Raw genomic sequence first — 7,697 nt, 5'->3', positions numbered from 1 at the left:
CATACATATATATATATATATGTGTATGTGTGTGTGTGTATGTGTGTATATATATTTACTTATTTTTGTTACTTATTGCCTGATAAGCTTTTGAGAAATAAAAGGTTCACTTTTTTTTTGTACATTCAAATCTGACTGATCCTTTGTGGTTTCTTCCATTGCATTTATACCAGTAATCTTTTTTTTTTTTTTTTTTTTTTGGGGTTTTTTTTATTTTTTTGGAGTGGTTTTTGCTATAGGGTGTATGTGCTTGCCAAAAAAGACAGAGAGAGACAGAAAGTGAGAAATCACCCCCCAGGGGAGATGGCCACACCACAATCTCTTCTCCTCAATTCTCCTCTAGGGATCTTGGGCACGCACACATACACGCCCAGCGTGTTTTAAGCCACTGGGTCCGGGACTTGAACCATGGTTGACTACATGGGAGTCCAGCGACATAGCCATTATGCTAACTGCTGGTCTCTATACTAGTAATCTTTTAATGCAACTGAACTAAATTACTCACTGAGGGTCTGGACCTGGTGGTGCAATTTTAACTATACTTGTCCCTTGATAGGATAGGATAGTTCTTGGGACATGAAAATTGCACAATAAATTTTTGTTGATATATTGATAAATTATACTTGATTAATCTGTGGGGTTTCCATGTTCCATAAAATTGCACTGCAGAGTTTTAACAGAACCACATAATATTCATTTCCATCAGCATTTATTCTTGAACACTTAAACAGAGAATTTGAACAGAGTCATGCTTTTGGCAACATTAGCAGATAACTGCTGGCTTATCAATATCCTTGGTTGAATAAGGAAGGACTCTTTATTGCATCTTTCCATTTGCCTGACTTACCAAAAAATCACATCTTACTTGTGTCGAGGCTCTTGAGTCCAGTTTACCACATGAAGCAACTGGCAGAGAAATAGGAAGAGATTAAATTGTAACATGATTTCACATCCAGTATATATATTTCTATCAATTTTTTGTGCATGACTGTGAGATTGCTGAGCCAGTTAGTGTTACGCTTGGGGTCCCAGAAGAATAACTCCTGGGGAGGAGAGAAATCTTAAAGTTAAATGGAAGACTGGAATCTTAACAGAATTATGATTCACTGAGGGAGGCCCGGAGGGAAGGGACCAATTGTTAAGAAGCCGGTGGTAGTGGAGGAAAAAACGTATTTTGCAATGAAAAGCAACCACGGCATTGTTCTTTTTTCTCACTTCAGTGTATTAGTTAAATGTGAAAGAATGGAAGTTATACAGAAATTGGGGTCAGAACTTCTTGCCACATTTTAATAAAACATGTAGCAGGGGAAGCTGACACACATATTTTTGATAAATATAAATGTATGGGAAAATCAATATGTCATTTTCCTTCTACTGATTAGTTGAACATCATAACCCCTAAGCTTGAAAAGTGACCCTTTTACAAAACTTAACAGAAATTCTTAGATGTGGGGCCCCTGCATCTCCCTGCATCTCCCAGTTCCTTCAACACCTCGTCCAGGCCAATGCCACAGTGCAAAGGGCAGGCCAGGGGTGCAGTCTGTCATCCCTAGGGGGCACTAATTCTCAGTATGACTGGTTCATATATCTTTTCCAGTTTGGGACCTTGTCTTGTTTGCAGATGCCACTTTAACTGGGATTTGCCTGTGGTTCTCCTCTGTGGACTCAGGACACTTGGGACGCTCAGTTTGGCCATCCCCATTCAAGACAAAGAGAAGAGAGGCAAGGTTTTCTAACTACCCCTCGGTTATCTTGGGACCACAGAGATGTTGCCCCAGGCTGTCTCTGCCCCTGCGGTGTCCTGTAGCTCTGACCCCGTCTGCAGGCGGGATTGGTGAATGCTGTTCAAGAGCAAAGGCCACATCCTGAGCTTTTCCTCAGGAGTCACCCTGCCCCTTCTTTTAAAAAAATTTTTTTTTAATTTAAATTTATTTATTTACATTCATTCACTGTACATCATTACAAGATACAAAATGAGATTTTCTATCCAGAATACACTGCATATTGTCTCAATCAAGCACATCAACATACATGTTATTGTCAACAAAATAATTTTCCATTTCTTGTTTCCTGTATATTTTGCTTTTTTTGCCATCCTTGATTCCCTATCTCTCACTCTCTGCCGTGTCCCACTCTCCCTCCCACATTGTCTCTGGTATCCATTGTTGCCTTCTATGCCTTCCTCCCATTTTATTGATTTGCTAATGAACTTAATTAATCTAGATATTTCCAATAGCAAGCGCAGCTGATATATACATATCCATGCGTTTTCTCTTTTTTTTTTTTCCCTGCTGAAACTTTTTTTAAAAATTAATTAATTTACATTCATCCCCTAAGCATCATCACAGCGTACAAAATGTGGTTTCCCATCCAGAATATACTGCATAGTGGCTAATCATGCATGTTATCATCAATAATTTTCCATTTCTAGTTTCCCTTATGTCTGACCCTCTGCCCTTTCCTACCCTCTTCTCACACTATCTCTGGTGTCTACCTTCTTTAGTGTCAAGTTTACTGTAGCCTGGGTCAACTGCAGCTGTTGGGTTGATAACAAAGGGAGGAACTTTCTATTGCTTTGAGTTTCCAAGCAGCTCAAACCACTAGGTGGAACCCTTTCCAGAATGGCTTTTGAATGGGGTTGAAAAGTGTCCCCTCCAAATTAGATATGCCTGTTACCTGAGAATATGACCCTATTTGGAAATGGGATCTTTGTAAATATAATCAAGTTAAAATGGGGCTTCCTGGGTTAGGGTGAACACCCAATCCAGTCTGACTAGTGTCTCCATGAGAAGAGGGAAATTTGGACACAGGGACATGCATGCACAGGAAAATGCCCCTGCAATGCAGGCAGAGACTGGAGGTGCTGCGTCTACAGACCAGTGAGTGCCAGGCATGGCTGGCAATGCGGGAAGCTAGAGAAGGAGGAAGTGCTCTTCCCAAGGGCCCTCAGAGGGAGCGTGGTCACACCTTGGTTTCAGACTCTGACACTACAGAGCTGAGAAGAACACATTTCTGTAGTTTAAAGTCACTCAGTGCAGTAATTTGTGTAACAGGAAACGAATGTGGCTTTCCTCAGTGAGTGCTCACTTGGAAAAGTAGGATTATTCAGTTCAAATGCAGATAACCAAAGCTGTCCTCGTGGTGGTTGGCACAAAGGGCTCCAGGGACACACAGGTGGCCCCGGGCAGGGGCAGATGATTGCAAGGTCTGTGGCTGAAGCGAGTGATCATAATCTTTCCAGTACTATGGTCTGGTCAAGGTCTTCAGATCTTTGGGTATTCTGACCCTGTGGGATTCTGCAGACCCCATAGTAGGGCAGACCGGGGCTGTTGTGTTAGACACAACTTGTGACACTTGTGTCCAGCTTGAGGGCCTGTCTAGCTAACCTCCTAAAACCTCTGGAATATTGTTAATCTGTTTTTTTTTTTCCCCTTTGACTAATCCTTTTATATATATAGTAAATATCAGTTTGTTCTTTGTTTTCCTGCTGTGGTTTTCTCTTCCTTTCCCTCACATCTTGGTATAGATCTTGTGTACCTTTATGTTTGTTTGTTTGTTTGTTTGTTTTGGAGAGGTTTTTACTATAGGGTGCATGCACTCTCCAGAAAGGCACAGAGAGACAGAAAGCCAGAAAACACCCCCTCAGGAGGGATGGCCGCACCACAATCCCTTCTCCTCCATTCTCTTCTTGGGATCTTGGGCATGCACACACACGCACCTGGTATGAGTTTAAGCCACTGGGTCCAGGACTCTTACCGTGGTCAACTACATGAGAATCCAGCAACATAGCCATTACGCCAACTGCTGGTCCTCCTTTGTGGGTTTTCTTTTTTCTTTTTTCTTTTTTCCTGCCTCAGGAAAATCTCATGGCAGGGTAGAAAGCAGTTTTGCCAAAACTTTTTTTTTTCTTTTTCTCTTTTTAGTTTTTGCTATTGGGTGTGTACACTTACCAGAGAAAGGCAGAGGGAGAGAAAGGGAAAGTGAGAAACTACACTTACGGGACATGGACACACCATGAGCCCGTCCCCTCCATCCTTTTTCTTGGGATTTCTGGCACACACAGACACACATACATATGTGTGTACACATCAGGTGTGTTTTTCCAGTTGCTGGGTTTGGGGCTTAAACCAGGCAATTATCCATGTAGGATCTAGCTGCCTTAACCACCAGGCCATTGACTGCCCCCTGCTTTTTTTCCTTTTCTTTTTTTCTTTTTAAAAGCTGAACCCCCAGGGGAGGGTTTGGCTTGCAGAATGAAGCATAATGGCTTCATAAAAATGGCCCTAGAAGAATCTTCCCAGAGTATAAAAGATTCCCTGAAGCTGAGGATGAGCAGAGGGAACAGCAGAGGCTACTATGTCCCAAGTGACCTCCTAAGGACTTGACAAGTTTCCTAAAAGCAAAGCCTCACAGAGCTTCTTGGCAAGAAGACTCATGAATCACCCCAAACACATGCTTGCCCCATGTGGAACAGGAGTGGAGAGGTCTGCTGGAGTCTCATGCAGACATGAAGGGATTTCTCAGCCATAACCAATGTGGTGGGTGACCAGTGACCAGAGAGACCCCCTACGTCTAAGCCCTTTGAAAAGCACAGAACCACACCAGAGCCCTGGCTTGGTCAGGGGATCCCGAGAATGACAGAGGTTTCCCTTCCAATATGGAAGAAGATGGACTCATGAATGCAATTTAATAGCTTTATAGAAAAGACATGTAGCATTTTCTGCACAGTTGAGTTTGCCGACTGATATTCGCAATCCCTAGTTTCCTCTAGTGGAAACTGACAGCTGCTGAGGAGGCGCCCTTTGCCTGCCCTTTGCACCCTCTCACCTCCCAGCTGCCACATGACTCCAAAGCAAACTCCCTGGCCTGCAGAGGTTGGAGGGCACCTTGAGGCCTCCTCATTTGCATTTGTTGTTAACCATTCTCCATCCACTCACCAGTGGTCAAAAGAATGTGTAATGTGACTTCTTATAAATCTCTACCATGATTGTCTCCTTAACCACCTTCCTGTCTACTACAAAATAACATCTTAGCTTGCCCCCTCCACCTCACTTTCTGCCTTGGCATGATATTCCTCTCCTCTCTGCTTTCTAACATGATCAGTACCTTGCAGGGCAGCCAGGATCTGAGTGAAATGCAGGTGTCTTAGGAGAACCCCGAGATCCATAAACGGAAGGTCTCAAGTGTGAAGTGAGGCAGGTTTTCAGTCTTTTTATCCTTTCAGAACATCATCTCCACCTGCTTATACCAGAAGTTATTGAATATTCTCTGGGAACATGTGAGAAGTGAGGGAGGAAAATGTCCCTGAATACTTGAGGTTCTAACTGCTCCCTTGTTTGTCTGCTTTTACCCAAAGCACCAAGACCTTGTCATTTTCCTTAACTCTGGTGATTGGCTTGACAGAGAATAAGTGAGTGGCACAGCAAGTACTGGGCTCCCTGTATGGGAGCTCAGAAGGGACTGGAGTTTCACAAGATTGTTCCTTAATGACTTATAGGATCCCAGACCATCTTTTGCTATGGCATAATATAGACTGGAGTGGGATGGTGGTAGTGATATTTGTACTAACACCCCCTGATAGCAACATCTCCCACTCTGGTCTTCATTGAGGAATGTTACAGTGGGCAATTCTGATTATTTTGTGTCTTGATCACACACAATTGCCGGTATTACCAGGATCACAACATTCTGAATCTGATTTGCCCTCTCATTCCACTCATATATACCCGGCACTTTTCTAGGCCATGGAGAAGCATTAGTAAAAAAATAAATGTTGTCTTAATCTCTTCTTATGGCTTTAAGATATTTGAACAATTTCGGGACCAGCAGATGGTATAATGGTTATGTCACTGGACTCCCACATAGTTAACTGTGTTTTCAGTTCCAGACCCAGTGGCTTAAAACTCATGACAGGGAGGAGAGGCAAGAGGTAGGCCTTCAGAAGAAGATTCTTCATGGCTCCTGAGAACTAGTGATTTCAGAGTAAAAGAGAAATGAAGGTTTTCTACCAATAATTCAGCCTCCAGCCCACAAGCTTGAGTGGCAGTTCAATGGAAGTGTGTGATAAAGAATTTAGAATATTTATAATGGTGAAGCTAACAGAGATGGAAGAGAAGAGAGACAATGAACTGCAGAAGAGAAAGGAGAAAGGAGCTGACAAGTTCCAGGAGGTGAAGAAATTCTTGCAAGATCTAAAAGAGGAATTACACACTTTACAAAATAATCAAATGGAACTGTTAGAGTTCAAGGCTATAATACAGGAAATCAAAATCTCCCTTGAAAGTATTAAAAGCAGACTAGATCATACAGAAAATAGAATCTCAGACGTAGAAGCGAAAATTGCTGGCCTAGAAAAATCCACCATGAAGACTGAGAAAATTGCCCCCCAAAATGAGAATAAATTATGAGAAGTACTAGATATCATCAAACATCCAAACATCCGGATAATTAGCATTCCAGAAGATGAAGAGACTCATAAGGGTATTGATAATCTATTCCATAAAATCCTACAAGAAAACTTTCCAAAGCTAGAGAGACACTCAAAGATTCAGTCCCAAGAAATACGAAGGACCCCAAATAGAATCAACCCAATAAGATATTCTCCAAGATACATTATAGCCAGATTGACCAAAACCACAGACAAAGACAAGATACTAAGATTGGCAAGAGAAAAACATCAAGTTACCTACAAAGGACATCCCATCAGGCTAAGAGCCGACCTCTCATCAGAAACACTGTGAGTGAGGAAAGAATGGGAAAATATATTCAAAGTGTTAAGGGAAAAACAATTTCAATCAAGAATACTGTACCTGGCAAGATTATCTTTCATGTGGGAAGAAAAGACAAGATCATTCTCAGGTAAACAAAACCTGAAAGAATTTACCAGCACCAGACCAGATCTCCAGGAAGTTCTCAATAGAGTTGAATATTATATCCCAGAATTTAATCGGGAAAATCGAACCACAACAGAAGATAAAGTACATGAGACTGAATTGGTGAAATAGAATTTTATGACTTTTGACTAAAAACTTATTTTCTTGTAGGCTTTGCTGTCTGGTTGTAAGGATTGTGTCCTTTCTTGAAATATGGATAAGTTCATGTACCTACCACTTGAACCGAATCCTAACCTGCTTCCTGGCTTTAGATTTTAAGCAAAGTTCCTTAGCATTTCTTTAAGTTAAAACTTCTTTTCTTGAAATTACCAAGTGAACTTGCTATTGAAAGTAGTTATATTATTTAAGAAATTGTGTGATCAATATAATGTGGGGGGAAAGGAATGGAAGACAACTGTAGACACCAGAGATAGTGTGAGATGAGGGTGGGAAAGGACAGAGAGTCAGAAACTTTATAGTATGTTCATTCTACTCACTGAGACTTATGCCTAAAGTTGGACTTGTGTTCATGGATATGTATATATCAGCTGTGCTTGCTATTCAAAATATTTAGGTTAATTAAGATCTTTAGTGAATCAATAAAATGTGGGGGTAAAAGGGCATAGAAAGCAGCAATAGATACCAGAGACAGTGTAGGAGGAGAGTGGGAGATGGCAGAGGGTAAGAGATAGGGAATCAAGGATGGGAAAAAAAGCAAAATATACAGGAAACAAGAAATGGAAAATTATTTGTTGACAATAACATGTATGTTGATGTGCTTGATTGAGCCAATATACAGTGTATTCTGGATAGAAAATCTTATTT

This window comes from Tupaia chinensis, unplaced genomic scaffold (assembly GCF_000334495.1).
Source record: "Tupaia chinensis unplaced genomic scaffold, TupChi_1.0 Scaffold000057_1, whole genome shotgun sequence".
Taxonomy (NCBI): Eukaryota; Metazoa; Chordata; class Mammalia; order Scandentia; family Tupaiidae; genus Tupaia; species Tupaia belangeri.
Note: the sequence above shows the minus strand (reverse complement) of the source record.